At 41.0% G+C, this 18,346-nt stretch overlaps 1 long non-coding RNA gene across 1 annotated transcript in view; it reads right to left on the bottom strand.

Annotated features, from left to right (window-relative positions):
- The window catches only part of LOC123574469 (uncharacterized), a 39,345-nt gene extending 30,058 nt beyond the window's left edge, over positions 1-9,287 (bottom strand). Inside the window, exon 1 of the long non-coding RNA XR_010583433.1 lies at positions 8,769-9,287. This is a non-coding gene — a long non-coding RNA (uncharacterized lncRNA). The remainder of the gene's footprint in view (positions 1-8,768) is intronic.
- Between the last annotated feature and the right edge of the window lie 9,059 nt (positions 9,288-18,346).

The following is an 18,346-nucleotide window of genomic DNA, read 5'->3' as shown; positions in this document are numbered from 1 at the left end:
ACAGCTACATCAGTGAGTGTAGCTAATCCGATAAGCAGAGGTCCATGGGTGGTTTTGCACCTGGAAAGGAATAAGCATTAGGACCACAGAGGACGCTCTAGGACTAATGCTCATCGGAAAATGACTAGCGGTGCTGGCATCCCTATGTTCTTTTTTCAGATGGGAAACGTTCCCAGGGCAAAAATGTCCCTAAGATGTATTCTAGAGAATTCGGCCCCGTAAGAGTGTATGTACCTTTTTCCCTCTTAGACTTGAAGCAAATTAAAAGACCTAGGTAAATTCTCAGATAACCCTGATGGCTATACTGATGTTTTACAAGGGTTAGGACAATCCTTTGATCTGACATGGAGAGATATAATGTTACTGCTAGATCAGACACTAACCCCAAATGAGAGAAGTGCCACCATAACTGCAGCCCCAGAGTTTGGCAATCTCTGGTATCTCAGTCAGGTCAATAATAGGATGACAACAGAAGAAAGCGAACAATTCCCCACAGGCCAGCAGGCAGTTCCCAGTGTAGACCCTCATTGGGACGCAGAATCAGAACATGGAGATTGGTGCTGCAGACATTTGCTAACTTGTGTGCTAGAAGGACTAAGGAAAACTAGAAAGAAACCTATAAATTATTCAATGATGTCCACTATAACACAGGGAAAGGAAGAAAATCCTACTGCCTTTCTGGAGAGACTAAGGGAGGCATTGAGTAATCACACCCTCTGTCACCTGACTCTACTGAAGGCCAACTAATCTTTTTTTTTTTTTTTTTTTTTTTTTGAGACGGAGTCTTGCTCTGTCACCCAGGCTGGAGTGCAGTGGCCGGATCTCAGCCCACTGCAAGCTCCTCCTCTCGGGTTCACGCCATTCTCCTGCCTCAGCCTCCCCAGTAGCTGGGACTACAGGCACCCGCCACTTCACCCGGCTAGTTTTTTGTATTTTTTAGTAGAGACGGGGTTTCACCGTGTTAGCCAGGATGGTCTCGATCTCCTGACCTCATGATCCGCCCGTCTCGGCCTCCCAAAGTGCTGGGATTACAGGCTTGAGCCACCGCGCCCGGCCAGGCCAACTAATCTTAAAGGATAAGTTTATCACTCAGTCAGTTGCAGACATTAGAAAAAACTTCAAAAGTCTGCCTTAGGCCTGGAGCAAAACTTAAAAACCCTATTGAACTTGGCAACCTCTGTTTGTTATAACAGAGATCAGAAGGAGCAGGTGGAACGGGACAAACGGGAAAAAAAAAATAAAGCCACCGCTTTAGTCAGGGCCCTCAGGCAAGCTGACTTTGGAGGCTCTGAAAAAGGGAAAGGCTGGGCAAATTTTTTTTTTTTTTTTTTTTTTTTTTTTTTTTTTTTTTTTGAGACGGAGTCTCGCTCTGTCGCCCAGGCTGGAGTGCAGTGGCGCGATCTTGGCTCACTGCAAGCTCCGCCTCCCGGGTTCACGCCATTCTCCTGCCTCAGCCTCCCGAGTAGCTGGGACTACAGGCGCCCACAACCGCGCCCGGCTAATTTTTTGTATTTTTAGTAGAGACGGGGTTTCACTGTGGTCTCGATCTCCTGACCTTGTGATCCACCTGCCTCGGCCTCCCAAAGTGCTGGGATTACAGGCGTGAGCCACCGCGCCCGGCCAGGCTGGGCAAATTGAATGCCTAATAGGGCTTGCTTCCCGAGTGGTCTACAAGGACACTTTTAAAAACATTGTCCAAATGGAAATAAGCCACCCCTCATCCATGCCCCTTATGTCAAGGGACTCACTGGAAGACCCACTGCCCCAGGGGATCAAGGTCCTCTGAGTCAGAATCCACTAACTAGCTGATCCAGCAGCAGGACCAAGGGTGCCCAGGACAAATGCCAGCCCATGCAATCACCCTCACGGAGCGCCGGGTATGCTTGACCATTGAGGGCCAAGGGGTTAACTGTCTCTTGGACACTGGTGCAGCCTTCTCAGTCTTACTCTCCTGTCCCAGACAACTGTCCTCTAGATCTGTCACTGTCTGAGGGGTCCTAGGACAGGCAGTCACTAAATACCTCTCCAAGACACTAAGTCATGACTGGGGAACTTTACTCTTTTCTTATGCCTTTCTAATTTTGCCTGAAAGCCCCACTCCTTTGTTAGGGGAGACATCCTAGCAAAAGCAGCAGCCATTATACACTAGAATTAGAAGGAAAAAGGGTAAATATATATACAGAGTCTAAGTATACTTACCTAGTCCTCCATGCCCATGCAGAAATGTGGAGAGAAAGGGAATTCCTAACTTCCGAGTGAACGCCTATCAAACATCAGGAAGCCATTAGGAGATTATTATTGGCTGTACAGAAACCTAAAGAGGTGGCAGTTTTACACTGCCGGGGTCATCAGAAAGGAAAGGAAAGGGAAATAAAAGAGAACCGCCAAGCTGATATTGAAGCCAAAAGAGCCACAAGGCAGGATCCTCCATTAGAAATGCTTATAGAAGGACCCCTAGTGTGGGGTAACCCCCTCCGGGAAACCAAGCCCCAGTACTCAGAAGAAGAAATAGAATGGGGAACCCCACAAGAACATAGTTTCCTCCCCTCAGGATGGCTAGCCACTGAAGAAGGAAAAATACTTTTGCCTGCAGCTAACCAAGGGAAATTGCTTAAAACGCTTCACCAGACCTTTCACTTAGGCATTGATAGCACCCATCAGATGGCCAAATCATTATTTACTGTACCAGGCCTTTTCAAAACTATCAAGCAGATAGTCAGGGCCTATGAAGTGTGCCAAAGAAATAATCCCCTGCTTTTATTGCCAAGCTCCTTCAGGAGAACAAAGAACAGGCCATTACCTAGGAGAAGATTGGCAACTAGATTTTACCCACATGCCCAAATCTCAGGGATTTCAGTATCTACTAGTCTGGGTAGACATTTTCACTGGTTGGTTGGAGGCTTTTCCTTGTAGAACAGAAAAGGCCCAAGAGATAATAAAGGCACTAATTCATGAAATAATTCCCAGATTCAGACTTCCCCAAGGCTTACAGAGTGACAATGGCCCCGCTTTCAAGGCTGCAGTAACCCAGGGAGTATCCTAGGCATTAGGCATACAACATCACTTACACTGCACCTGGAGGCCACGATCCTGAGGAAAAGTCGAGAAAATGAATGAAACACTCAAATGACATCTAAAAAAGCTAATCCAAGAAACCCACCTTGCATGGCCTGCTCTGTTGCCTATAGCCTTACTAAGAATCTGAAACTCTCCTCAGAAAGCAGGACTTAGCCCATACGAGATGCTGTAGGGACAGCCCTTCCTAACCAATGACCTTGTGCTTGACCGAGAGATGGCCAAGTTATTTGCAGACATCACCTCCTTAGCCAAATATCAACAAGCTCTTAAAACATTACAGGGAACCTGTCCCCAAGAGGAGGGAAAGGAATTATTCCACCCTGGTTACATGGTATTAGTCAAGTCCCTTCCCTCTAATTCCCCATCCCTAGACACATCCTGGGATAACCCTACAAAGTCATTTTATCTACCCCAACCATGGTTAAAATGTCTGGAGTGGAGTCTTGGATACATCACACTCGAGTCAAACACTGGATACTGCCAAAGGAATCCAAAAATCCAGGAGACAACACTAGCTATTCCTGTGAACCTCTAGAGGATCTGCACCTGCTCTTCAAGCAACGACCGTGAGGAAAGTAACTAGAATCGTAGATTCCCATGGCCCTCCCTTGTCATATTTTTCTTTTTACTGTTCTCTTACCCCCTTTCACACTCTCTGCACCTCCTCTATGCCGCTGTACTACCAGTACCTCCCCTTACCAAGAACTTCTATGGAGAATGCGGCTTCCCTGAAATATTGATGCCCCATTGTATAGGAGTTTTTCTAAAGGAAACCCTACTTTCACCACCCACACCCATATGCCCCTGTACTTCAGGCCATACATTTCAATCCCTGTATCTTTAACCTCCTTGTTAAGTTTGTCTCTTCCAGAATTGAAGCTGTAAAACTACAAATGGTTCTTCAAATGGAGCCTCAGATGCAGTCCATGGCTAAGATCTACTGCAGACCCCTGGACCAGCCTGCTAGCCCATGCTCCGACGTTGATGACATCGAAGGCACCCCTCCTGAGGAACTCTCAACTGCATGACTGCTACTATGCCCCAATTCAGCAGGAAGTAGTTAGAGCAGTCGTCAGCCAACCTCCCCAACAGCACTTGGGTTTTCATGTTGAGAGGGGGGACTGAAAGACAGGACTAGCTGGACTTCCTAGACCAACTAAGAATTCCTAAGTCTAGCTGGAGAAGATAATTGCACCCACCTTTAAACACAGGGCTTGTAACTCTGCTTACACCCAACCAGTCAGGTAGTAAAGAGGGCTCCTAAAATACAAATTAGACTAAAAGCAGGAGGTAAAGAAATAGTCAAATGATCTATCATCTGAGAGCACAGGGGGAGGGACAATGATTAGGATATAAACCCCAAGCATTCAAGCTGGGAGTGGGCAACCCTCTTTGGGTCCCCTCCCTTTGTATGGGAGCTCTGTTTTCACTCTAATATGTCCTGCAACTGCAAAATAAAAAGATAAATAAAAAATGTGCACCAAAAATATGTAAAATATTTTGTATCAATAAAAAACAAAATAAAATAAAAACTTTTGAAAAGCAAGATTATGGCTAGATAAGAGGGAAAAGTACTAGTATTTGATACCAAGGATCCCCAGCCCCCGGGCCACAGGCTGGTACTGGTATGTGGCCTGTTAGGAACCAGACCACACAGCAGGAGGTGAGCAGCAGACGAGAGAGCAGCACCCTGTCAGATCAGCGGGGTCATGAGATTCTTATAGGAGTGCGAACCCTATAGTGAACTGTGCATGCAAGGGATCTAGGTTGCACGCTGCTTGTAAGAATCTAACTGATGATCCAAGGTGGAACAGTTTCATCCTGAAACCATTCCCCCTCCCCCACCCATGTTTGTCTTCCACCAAACTAGTCCCTGATGCCAACAAGGTTGGAGACCACTGTTCTATACCACTGTAGGAAGACTATAGTTAACAATAACGCACTATATGGTTTCAAGTAGCTAAAAGGAGGATATTGAATGTTCCCAACACAAAGAAATGACAAATGTTTGAGATTATGGATATGCTAATATCCCTGATCTGATCACTATACATTATATGTATCAAAACTTCACTATGTGGCCGGGCACAGTGGCTCACACCTATAATTCCAGCACTTTGGGAGGCTAAGGCAGGCGGATCTCTTGAGGTCAGGAGTTCAAGGCCAGCCTGGGCAACGTTGTGGAAATCTCTACTGAAAATACAAAAGTTAGCCATGTGTGGTGGTATGTGCCTGTAGTCCCAGCCACTTGGGAGAATGAGACAGGAGAATCACTTGAACCTGGGAGGCAGAGGTTGCAGTGAGCTGAGATTGTGCCACTGCACTCCAGCCTGGGTGACAGAGGGAGACTCTGTCTCAAAAAAAAAAAAAAAAAAAAAAAAGAATAACAGTCTCCAACTCCATCCAGGTTGCTGCTAATGCCATTATTTGGTTCCTTTTTATGCCTAAGTAGTATTCCATGGTATATATATACCACATTTTCTTTATCCACTCATTGCTTGATGGGCATTTAGATTGGTTCCATATTTTTGCAATTGTGAATTGTGCCACTATAAACATACATGTGCAGATGTCTTTTTCATATAATGACTTATTTTCCTTTGGGTAGACACCCAGGAGTGGAATTGCTGGATCAAATGGTAGATCTAGATCTACTTTTCATTCTTTTTTTTTTTTTTTTTTTTGAGATGGAGTCTTGCTCTGTCGCCCAGGCTGGAGTGTAGTGGCCGGATCTCAGCTCACTGCAAGCTCTGCCTCCCGGGTTCACGCCATTCTCCTGCCTCAGCCTCCCGAGTAGCTGGGACTACAGGCGCCCGCCACCTCGCCTGGCTAGTTTTTTGTATTTTTTAGTAGAGACGAAGTTTCACCATGTTAGCCAGGATGGTCTCGATCTCCTGACCTCGTGATCCACCTGTCTCGGCCTCCCAAAGTGCTGGGATTACAGGCTTGAGCCACCGTGCCCGGCCTACTTTTCATTCTTTAAGGAATCTCCATACTGATTTCCATAGTGGTTGTACTAGTTTACATTCCTACCAGCCATATAAAAGTGTTCCCTTTTCACCACATCTATGCCAACATCTGTTTGTTTTTTTAAATTATGACCATTCTTGCAAAAGTAAAATGGTATCTCCTTGTGGTTTAGATTTACATTTCCCTAATAATTAGTGATGTTGAGCATTTTTTCATATGTTTGTTGGCCATTTGTGTATCTTCTTATGAATTGTCTATTCATGTCCTTTACCCGCTTTTTAATGAAATTATGTGATTGTTTTCCTTGCTGATTTACAGAACAAACACAAAACAAGTGTTTTTTCTTGCTAATTTGTTTGAGTTCCTTGTAGATTCTGGATATTAGTCCATTGTCAGAAGAACAGTTTGCAAATATTTTCTCCCACTTTGTGGGTTGTCTGTTTGCTCTGCTGATTATTTCTTTTGCCTTGCGGAAGCTTTTTAGTTTAATTAGGTCCCATCTATTTATCTTCATTTTTATTGCATTCGCTTTTGGGTTCTTGGTCATGAACTCTTTGCCTAAACCAATGTCTAGAAGAGTTTTTCCATTGTTATTTTCTAGAATTGTTATGTTTTCAGGTCTTAGAGTTAAGACTTTGACCCATTTTGAGTTGATTTTTGTATAAAGTGAGAGATTAGGATCCAGCTTCATTTTTCTACATGTGGCTGGCCAATTATCCCTGCACCATTTGTGGAATGGGGTGTCCTTTCCCCACTTTGTTTTTGTTTGCTTTGTCAGAGATCAGTTGGCTGTAAATATTTGGCTTTGTTTCTGGGTTCTCTATTCTGTTCCACTGGGACAGAACACACACCTATTTTAATACAGTGCCATGCTTTTTTGGTAACTATAGTTGGGCGCTTGTCTCCCTTTTCATTTTTGCAAAACCACCACAGCTATCATTGCTTGTCCTCGGTGGCAGCTTTCTCTCCAGAGGTGGATTCCACATCCACAGACTATATAAAGACAAACAACATAGATTAAAAGCACAATCATTGAAATCACAGAGCCTCCCAGTGTCTTGATCCATTTAAGCGGGTTAATAGCTGCTAATCCATCTGCAGCTCCTTCAAGCAGTTCAGTTCCTGGTGTTAGTGTCAGATGTGCCTGAGAGGCTTGAAATATTTGCTCCTTTGGTTTTGTAATATCCAAAGATAAATTTCTAGTATGATCTTTTAAATGTTTCTTAACTTCTTCCCACTCATGCTCTGTTTCATTATACAGATGAGGAGTAAAGCAAAAATCAGAGGTATTCCAATCACATTGTAACTGCATTTTATATTCTAAACTAACTACACTGTCTCCTAGCCACATTAAAGTTTGTTGGAGATCATTAATTTGATCGGCTAGTTTCTGATCTATATTACTTTGGTAATTCCACAGCAGAGTAAAATTTTTCTGCCAATTATTTACATAGCAATCAATCCCATAATAATGAAAATTAAAGTAGCAATGAAATGCTGAGAGCACCTCAAAATCTTTTGAAGAATTTCAGTAATAATATGCACAGAAGGAGAGGCTTCCCAGGGATGGGAAAACTTCACAGGTATCCATACTCCTTCTCAGGCTCTTACCACTAAAATAGAATGATCAGTGTTATACATGGAAGAATTCACACAAGAAAACAATCTACATTATTGACAAGTCACATGATGATTAAGGAGATCAAGTTTTAAATCCCCCACTACAAACAGGAAAGGTGGATGGACACAACTCTGTATCCAGACTGAATCATTGTGAGCCAATTCTAACATGTAATTAGGACTATATTGGGTTGGTTTTGTATGTTTCCCTTTCCAAATCTTTATCTTTTTTTAGTGCCGTTAATATTTTCCGTAACTCCTCATGTTCTGCTCCTACAGCAGGCCATATCATTTGGGGCTGAGGGACCACTATACCACCATATGCCCAAATAATAGGATCTCTTGCTATACTTCTTATAGTGTCCACCATCTGATTATTTTGTTTAGATGCAGGGTGACCATTACTTACAGATTGAGAGGTGAGCCCCATAAATGCCCCTTTAGGGGACCAATCAATAATGACACCATATGAATCATTATGCAACACCTTTGCTTTCCATGTGATACAGTCTTCCAAAGCAAATGCCTTCATTTTTTCTCACCATGTCCAATCCACTTTACAGATAGGTTTTTGAGGGCAGTAACTTCAGTTACAGAAGCATAATCATTGTGATAAATACTAAGACCAGAAAGCATATGCAATTGTGCTATGGAGATGTTACATTCAGGCATTATTGCCAGCAAAGATTGATGACTAGGAGGTGAACACCCATTGGCTTTTCCCAAGCAAATAGGTAAATGTTCAAATCCCAATGAGATATTCATAATTGTTCCTTCCTCTTGGGGGTGAGATGGGCCTCTATCAACAGTAGAACCAGGCGTCCAAAAACTATCATTAGTGTATACCTCCATTGGGGGGGTCTAACCATGTTACTGGCCATAGAAGTAGTGGAAAGGAATATATGCCTAATAAGTATAATTTTTTTTTTGTTTCAGCTGTTACTGGGGGAATACTCGCGGCAATGGTGAACACAGCCATCAAAGCCACCATTAAATTACTAGTTGTCTTTGGTTTGTTTTGTGCCATCAAGTTGCCCTCTGCCATCTGTGCCAGTTTTTTTATTTGCACCCATGTTGGAGGATCTGCTTGACGAGTATACTTGGTCATCTCCTTTGTCTCTGAGATGTTCATTTGTGCCATCACTCATATCAGGAGCTCTGGCTCTTCCCAGAGTCCTCTCTTCCTGGTGTGGCTCATGGTAGATCTTCAGATGTTTGGTGGGCACCCACACAGGTGCCTGATTGTTTTCTGGAGAGACACAAGCAAATCCTCTTCCCCATATAATTATCTGCCCTTTGATTAAGTTTAGTTAAAGGGCCAGGGAGGTTAGTATGTGCTCTCATATGAGTGTTATAGAAAGGGGAATGCCTTTGTTGTACTGCTTGCTGTAAAGAATGAAATAAAACATTAAGTTGGTCATTAGTCACATTTTGAATTAAGGCACATTCAATATTTTGTGTGGCTTGCACTACATAGGCTGAATCAGAAACAATGTTTACTGGCTGTTTAAAAGTTTTTAACACTGTTATCACAGTCATAAGTTCAGCCCTTTGAGCAGAAGCAAAGTCAGTTTGAAAAACTTGTTGTTGAGGTCCCACAAATGAGGCCTTTCCATTACTAGATCCATCAGTAAAAACAGTGATGGCCCCTTCAATAGGGGTTTTTTGAGTAATGGAAGGCAATATCCATGATGTTAATTTAAGAAATTGGAATATTTTGGATTTAGGATAATGATTATCAAGACCACCAATAAAATCTGCCACATTAATTTGCCATTCCTGGGAATTAATACAAGCCTGCTGAATTTGTTGTTTGTTTAATGGAACTATAATTTGATTTGGATTATATCCCATTAACTTTGTTGTGCACAGCCTTGCTTGTCCTACTAGTACAGCGATTTGATTTAAGTACAGAGTGAGTATTTTCGTTGTATTGTGAGGTAGAAAAAGCCACTCAACCAAATCATCTTGTTGAACAATAACACCTGTTGGTGAATGTTTAGTAGGAAAAACTAAAAACAGTTATGGCTGCATAGGGTTAATTCGAGTCACTTGTGCCTGTTGAATTTTTTCTTCAACTAATTGAAGTGCCTCTAACGCCTCTTTGGACAGGGAGTGTTTACTGTTAAGATCAGAATCAACTCATAAGGTAGAAAAGAGGTGAGACATAGCATAAGTAGGAATGCCTAAAGTGGGATGAATCCAATTAATGTCTCTTAATAATTTTTGAAAATCATTTAGAGTTTTTAAATTATCTCTTCTAATTTGAACTTTTTGAGGCTTAATAGTACTTTGTTCTACTTTCATTCCTAAATATTGAAAGAGAGTAGAAGTTTGGATTTTATCAGGGGCTATGATTAACCCTGTTGCAGTCACAGCCTTTTCTAACTGTTTGTAGCATAGCATTAACTCCTTTCTAGTTTCAGCTGCACATAAAATATTATCCACGTAATGTATGACATAACATTCTTTAAATTGTTCTCTAACTAGCTTAATAGCTTTTCCAACATAAGTTTGACAAATAGTTGGGCTATTTAACATGTCTTGTGGTAGTACTTTCCAATGGTATCTGTCCGCTTGTTCTTTGTTCTTTATAGCAGGAACAGTAAAAGCAAATTTTTCATAATCTTGGGCAGCTAAAGGAATGGTAAAGAAGCAATCTTTTAAATCTATCACTATCAGAGGTCAGTATTTGGGGATCATTGTTGGAGAAGGCAGCCCTGGTTGCAATGTGCCCATGGGTTGAATTACAGCATTAACAGCCCTCAAATCTGTTAACATTCTCCATTTCCTTGATTTTTTCTTAATAACAAACACAGGAGAATTCCAAGGGGAGAAAGTAGGCTCTATATGTCCCTTTTGTACCTGTTCCTGTATCAATTCTTTTAAAACCTCCAGTTTTCCCTGTTTCAGTGGCCATTGCTCCACCCAAACTCGTTTGTCAGTTAACCAAACAAGAGGAATGGGAGCCAAAGGCTCAGCAATGGCCACTCTGAAAAATGATACCCTAGTCCAGTTCTATCTGTTTGCCCTTTTAGTTCTAAATGTTCTGGTTGGCCATTTTCATTTTTTCCCAGTCCTTTCCCTGGGAGATATCCCATTTTTATCATCATTTGTTTACTCTTATTATTATACTGATCCATAGGAATACATATTTCAGCACCCCATTGTTGTAATAAGTCTCTACCCCATAGATTGACAGGAATAGGTGTAATAATAGGTTGAATTATCCCTTCTTGGCCATCCAGCCCCTGGCATGGCAAAATTAAAGAACTTCAAAAATTTTCTGAGGTAGCCCCTACTCCAACAATACCAGTGGATGCCTTTTGTTTTGGCCAATGCTGGGGCCATTGATTTAAACCAATAATAGAAACATCAGCTCCAGTATGTACTAGCCCCTCAAAATCTTTTCCTTGAATGGTTACTGTACAAATAGGTCTTTTGTCTGACACTTGATTATCCCAATATATAGCTTTTCCTGCTAGGTTTCTACTACCAAAACCTCCTGTTCCTTTTACTGTACTACTTCCTAGCTTTGTATAAGGTAACAGTAAAAATTGAGCAATTCTTTCTCCTGGGGAAGCAGACCATGGAATTGAGGAACTAATAACTAATTGAATCTCTCCAGTATAATCAGAATCAATTCTTCTTGTATGTACAGTGACACTTCTTAAATTTAAACTAGACCTTCCAAGCAATAGACCAACTGTTTCTGAGGGTAAAGGGCCCCTAACTCCCCTGGGGACCTTCTTTGGTGGCTCCCCAGGAAGTAAGAAAATGGGAACTGTTCTACAAAGATCTACGCAGCACTGCCTGCTGTGGCGGGATACAATTGTTGTACTTTTGTAAGGGCACTGGCTGTGCTGGATATGCCTTGGTTTGTTGAGGGGCCCAAGGTGGGTCCCTCTTCCCATTTCCTGAAAGAGGTTGCCCATCTTTGCTAAATTTAGAATGACATTGATTTGCCCAGTGATTGCCTTTCTTACACCAGGGCATACACCAGGACTATTCTATTGATTGATGGTAACAGTTTTTGCCTTTTGATTTCCTTTTCTACATTCCTTTTTTGTGTGTCCAAATTGCCCACAATTAAAACAAGAGCCTGAGAAATGGGGCATATTTTTTCCCACCTTTAATCCAGCCATAATTTGAGCTAAAAGAGTAGTAGCCTTATGTAAATTACCCCAGTGCCATCACAAGCCTTAATATATTCAGTCAAATGAGCCTTCCCTCGCATAGGTCTAATAGCAGCTTCACTCTATAATAACTCTGCGTTAGCATTATCATATGCAAGAAGTTGTATTACCATGTCTTGAGCTGTTTTATCAGTTACAGCTTTACGCATAGCCTCTTGGAGCTGAGCAATAAAGTCAGTATATGGTTCTTTAGGTCCTTGTTGGACAGAACTGAAAGAAGGACATATTTCTCCTGTAACATTTATTTTTTCCCATGCCCGTAAACACACGGTGCATAACTGAACAATAGCAACATCCTCCATTACTGCTTAAGTGTCTAATCAGCCCCAGTTAGGGCCCAACCCCATTAACCGTTCAAAGGAAACAGGCACAGGTGGCTGTGTTTGTGTGTTTTCTCTTGCCTGAGTTTGAGCTTCATCAACCCACCAGGTTTTAAACTGCAAGTGCTGAGATGGAGGGAGAAGAGACTTTGTTAAAGTACCCAGTCATATGGTATTAATCTATTATCAAGAGTCACATTTTTTAGTAAAGTTTGTACAAAAGGAGAATTTGGCCCATATTGACTAATGGCTTGCTTTAATTCCTTTAATGACTTAAAAGGAAAGTTGGGCCCAATTAGCTATATTCTGTCCTCCTTGCTGGATTATAGTAATGGGAAATTGCCATGCTTCTAGGTCTCTTTCAGCTCTAACCTTCTAAATATAATTTTGTATAGCATCACCACTTCCTCCAGGTTTTAATGTTGCAGCTACCAGAGTAGTAAGTTTTGCAGCTAATTCATCTTCTCGCCCATTAGAGGGAGAGGAAGAAGATGGCCATTCACTTAATTCAGCAGGTGGAACCAACGGGCTACTAAAATATATCTGTTTTAGTTTCCCTTTCTTTTCTTTAATTTCCTCTGGTCACTGTTCCTCACATTCAGAATCTGAAGTTAATTTTTTACACTTGTCTGCCTCTTCCTCATCTGAATCTGCCTCGTCATCTGTTTGAAATGGCTCAAGACCTGCCTTTATCAACAACAACACTGACCAAACAGAAACTGGAATTTTGGCTCCTTCTTTATGCACCTATTTTAGACCTCTGCCAATTCTTTCCTATTCATCTAACTCCATTGTCCCTTGTTCTGAGAACCATGGGCAAAACTGCTACACTGTATTAAAGAGTGTTAATAAATTCTGAGTACTAACTTTCACACGCCCTCTCAGTAATAAATGCCTTAGAAAGTTTAAATAAGCAGAATGTTTACTTTCTTTTTGTCCCATTGTTACCCTTGTTCTTCAGAGTGCCCAGCTTACCCACCAAGCTTCTTTCAGTCATCCTTGGGTGTCCTTTGTTGATGTGTCCTCCACTTCCACACACTCTAGCATTCCTTTACCGGGGTCTTCGTAGCCCCATGTTGGGTGCCAGAAATGTTGGGGTGATCAGGCCCAACACCAGGCTGTGGGGACTACAAAGTCCAGCGGGGTCAAAGGAATGAGAAAAAACAAGTTAAAAGTGCATAAAGTGGGTCCAGATGGCCAATGCTAGATTGGAGGCTGTCAAGGCCCCAAGCTCTGGGAGCCCACACTATTTATTGGTGACCAAGAAAAGAAGCAGGTGGTGAGGACGTGCAGATGTGGGAGTAAACAGGTGAGGGCATGAGGACATGGGGGTAGAAAGGTAGTGGTGCATTAAGCATAGCTGTGATGGTTTAGCATTTTCTTTGACGCATATAGAATATGCTCTGCTGCTAGAGATAATGGAGGACATGTTTACGAGTAAGAAGCAAGGAACCAACAAGTCTGTGCACATTCCAGAGGCTACAAGGGGGTTTATGCCCTGAGCCCCAGATTCCATACAAGCTACAAGGGGTTTTATGCCCTGGGCTTAGAGTTTGGCATGTCAGGGCAGCCTTCCACTCTTTGGCATAGAGCTTGCTGTTCCAAAGGCCACGAGGGGTTTTAGACCCCGGACCCCGGACATCTTCCAAGACTCTTTCACGTTATGACAGACAAGTTAGTCCTGCTTCAGTCTGGTAATGTGATGCTTCCAGATTTCTTCTTTTCATTTAGTCTTGCTTTGGCTATGCAGGCTCATTTTTGGTTCCACATGAATTTTAATATTTGTTTTAGTTCTGTGAAGAATGATGATGGTATTTTGATGGGAATTGCATTGAATTTGTAGATTGCTTTTGGTAGTATGCTCATTTTCATAATATTGTTTCTACCCATTTGTGAGCATAGGATATGTTTCCATTTGTTTGTGTCATCTATGATTTCTTTCAGGAGTTTTTTTGTAGTTTTCATTGTAGAGATCTTCCACCTCCTTGGTTAGGTATATTCCTAAGTATTTAATTTTGTTGCAGCTGCTGTAAAAGGAGTTGAGTTCTTTATTTGATTATTAGTTTGGTTGTTGGTGTTGTCTAGCAGTACTGCTGATTTGTATACATTGATTTTGTATCCTGAAACTTTACTGAATTCGTTTATCACATCTAGGAGCTTTATGGATGGATCTTTAGGGTTTTCTAGGTATACAATTATGTCATCATATCATGTCATTATATCAGTGAATAGTGACAATTTGACTTTCTATTTTGCAATTTGGATGTCTTTTATTTCTTTCTCTAGTCTGATTACTCTGGCTAGGACTTCCAGTACAATATTGAATAGCATTGGTGAAAGTAGGCATCCTTTTCTTGTTCCAGTTCTCACAGGGAATGCTTTCCACTTTTCCCCATTTGCTGTAACATCAGCTGTGGGTTTTTCATAGATGGCTTTTATTGCCTTGAGTCATGTCCCTTCTATGCTGACTTTGCTGATGGTTTTCAAAATAAAGTGATGCTGGATTTTGTCAAATGCTTTTTCTGCATCCATTGAGATGATTACATAATTTTTGTTCTTAATTCTCTTATGTGATGTATTATATTTATTGACTTGTGTATGTTAAACCATCCCTGCATTTCTGGCATGAAACCCACTTGATCATGGTGTATTACCTTTTTGATATGTTGTTGGATTCAGTTAGCTAGTATTTTATTGAGGATTTTCACATCTATGTTCATCAGGGATATTGGTCTGTAGTTTTCTTTTTTTGTTATGTCCTTTTCTTGTTTTGGTATTAGGGTGATACTGACTTCGTAGAATGATTTAGGGAGGACTCCGTCTTTCTCTATCTTATGGAATAGTTTCAGTAAGATTGGTACCAATTCTTCTTTGAATGCCTGATAGAATGCAGTTGTGAATCCATCTGATCCTGGGCTTTGTTTTGTTGGCAAATTTTTAATTACCATTTCAATCTCACTACTTGTTATTTGTCTGTTCAGAGTTTCTATTTATTCCCAGTTTAACCTAGGAGTGTTGTATATTCCCAGGAATTTATCCATCTCTTCTAGATTTTCTAGTTTGTGTGCATAAAGGTGTTCATAGTAGCCTTGAATGATCTTTTGTGTTTCTATGGTATCAGTTGTAATATCTTCTGTTTCGTTTCTAATTGAGCTTATGTGGATCTTCTCTCTGTTCTTGGTTAATCTCACTAATGGTCTATCAATTTTGTTTATCTTTTCAAAGAACCATCTTTTTGTTTCATTTATCTTTTGTACCTTTTTTGTTTGTTTGTTTCAATTTCATTTAGTTCTGCTCTGACTTTTGCTATTTCTTATCTTCTGCTGGGTTTGGGTTTGGTTTGTTCTTGTTTCTCTAGTTCCTTGAAGTGTGATCTTAGGTTGTCTATTTGTGTTCTTTCACATTTTTGATGTAGGCATTTAATGCTATGAACTTTCCTCTTAGCATCGCTTTTGCTGTATCCAAGAGGTTTTAACATGTTCTGTCACTATTATCATTCAGTTCAAAGAATTTTTTAATTTCCATTTTTATTTCATTGTTGATCCAAAGATCATTCAGGAGCAGATTATTTAATTTCCACATATTTGTATAGCTTTGGGGGTTCCTTTTAGAGCTAATTTCCAATTTTATTCCACTGGAGCCTGAGAGAGTATTTGATATAATTTTGATTTTCTTAAATTTATTGAGATTTGTTTTGTGGCCGATCAAATGGTCTATCTTGGAGAATGTTCCATGTGCTGATGAAAAAAAAATGTATATTCTGAATTGTTAGGTAGAATGGTCTGTAAATACCAGTTAAGTACATTTATTCTAGGGTATAGTTTAAGTTCATTGCACTCCAGCATGGGTGAAAAGAGCAAAAATCCATCTCAAAAAAAAAGGACTCACTATTAAGATGGTCAATATCTCAAGCTCAGGCTTGGTCAGACCTATATCATGCTATCACAAGTACATGTTAAAGGGCTATGCAGATGAGGGATGCATTAAATTTTGACCATAGGAGGCCTCATTAACCAAATTATATTAAATTATTATGTTAAATTAGTAGGCCCCATTAACCAAATTATATTTAAATATTATATTAAAAATCCAGAGACATTTTTCTTTTTAAAAAGCTACACATCTAGTGTATGTGTTATGTGAACATAAAGATTATTCTGTTTAGCACAAGGTCGTACTTCTGTGTGCAGGTGTAGATGTTCCTAGGGTCAATTATTCAAGCGACCTTAGTTACATAGGAGAAATAGATTTTCTCTCTCTCTGGGCTTTTTGGAAGAATTCACATATACTTCTGTGGATACCCAAAAACTGAAGAAGAATATGGTTTTATCTTGTCACCTAGCTTATCTAGTTCACTGTCACTATACTTTTATTTTCCTGCGTTTATCTCCTATTTAGTAGAGACTTCCAGCCTTTCCAGCCTGGCCTCAGCTTGGCTACTGGGCATTAATCCCTGAGCCACTCATTTTTGTTTTTTCCTTCTTCTTTTTTTTTTTTTCAGGGACAAGGTCTTGAACTCTCACTTATGCTTGAGCACAGTGGCACATTCATAGCTCACTGTAGCCTTGAACTCCCGGACTCAAGCGATCCTCCCACCTCAGCCTCCTGCAACTAGGACTACAGGTGCGAGCAACCATGCATGGCTAATCCCAGAGCCATTTGTCTCAGGGTGTTAGAGAGGGGGCTACTTGCTGCTCCTAGACCAGCTTCTCCCACCTCCAACAACTTTGGAGGGGTTGTTTTTAATTAGATTTAGGAAGGTAATCTACTCTCCATGAGATTTTCACAAGGAGAGGAAGGAGTTCCAAGAATCCTTTTTTCCTCTGACCCATCCGTCCTCAGTTCTGTACTCAATGGGTGGTGGGGATGAGGGAAAAGGACTGATGTTATAGCTCAAAGTTGTTGACTGCCTAGAAGCCTAGAAATGTGTTAGTAATGAATCTGGAGTAGGCCTGAGTACATGGAGTGTATGTGCACAGGTGTGTGGGGGTGTGTAAGGAGGTAGGGGTAGGAGGAGCATGGAACATAGTTCTGGGCAGTTGCACAAGTAGAAGGAAACCCTAGTTCTACCTTTTGATGATTTAGCATTTATTGAATGACACATACTTAGGGCAAAGTTTGAGAGAGTTTACACTCTCACGCGATGGCTGGATGAACTCTCAATCTTTGCCCTACATATGGTGGCTTAGTTTTTCCAAGAGCAAATCTACGTCTCTACTCTGTCCATGGGAATTAGATTGTCCTCTGATCAGTCGCAAAATAAACTCGTTATCACTTTGTAAAAGAACGGTGTCTCCATTGCTATTTCTACCACCCACCCCTTGCCCCTGATTTGCAGCTGACCTTCATAAATGTATTTTCCAAACTCAACCAGGGTTGTAGTATTGGACTTCTCAGAGCCAAAAGACACTGTTGGAATCTGGATGGCACCTGTCAGACTCAAATAGTGAGAGATGAAAGATTAAAAATGAATTAATCATTTTTTTCTACAATCTTCTGTGCATAAAAATTTCTTTTGCATTTATTATCATATTGCAGAGGGCAAAACACTAATGTGAGGTAGGCGCTATTGTTTCCCCTAATTCGAAGATGAGGGGAAAAGCTTGAGTCCTGGAGTTCAAGAGCAGCCTGGGCAAAATAGTGAAACCCTATCTCTACAAAAATAATAATAATTTTAAAAAATAATAAATACATAAAAAGTCTCTTTTAAAAAATTTTTAAAGTTTGGTAGAGATTAAGCTACTTTTTACTAAAAATTCTGTCAATGTTCGTGTTTAAATTTCAACTCTATTTTTAACATTCTAAATCTTAAACTAGGTGGTGAATCCAGAAATGTTCATTATGCTATTCTTTATATCTTTATAATATGTGAAGTATTTAATGATACTGTTTTAAAGTTGCTATTAAAAAGTAACTAGGCAGGGCAAGGTGGCTGACGCCTGTAATCCCAGCACTTTGGGAGGCCCAGGCGGGCAGATCACCTGAGGTCGGGAGTCCGAGACCAGCCTGACCAACATGGAGAAACCCCATCTCTACTAAAAATACAAAATTAGCCAGGCGTGGTGGTGCATGCCTGTAATCCCAGCTACTTGGGAGGCTGAGGCCAGAGAATTGCTTGAAACTGGGAGGCGGAGGTTGCCGTGAGCCGAGATCGCCCCATTG

Source organism: Macaca fascicularis, chromosome 1, assembly GCF_037993035.2.
Source record: "Macaca fascicularis isolate 582-1 chromosome 1, T2T-MFA8v1.1".
Classification (NCBI taxonomy): Eukaryota; Metazoa; Chordata; class Mammalia; order Primates; family Cercopithecidae; genus Macaca; species Macaca fascicularis.
The sequence above is the reverse complement of the archived record's forward strand: the minus strand, read 5'-3'. Positions and strand labels throughout refer to the sequence as shown.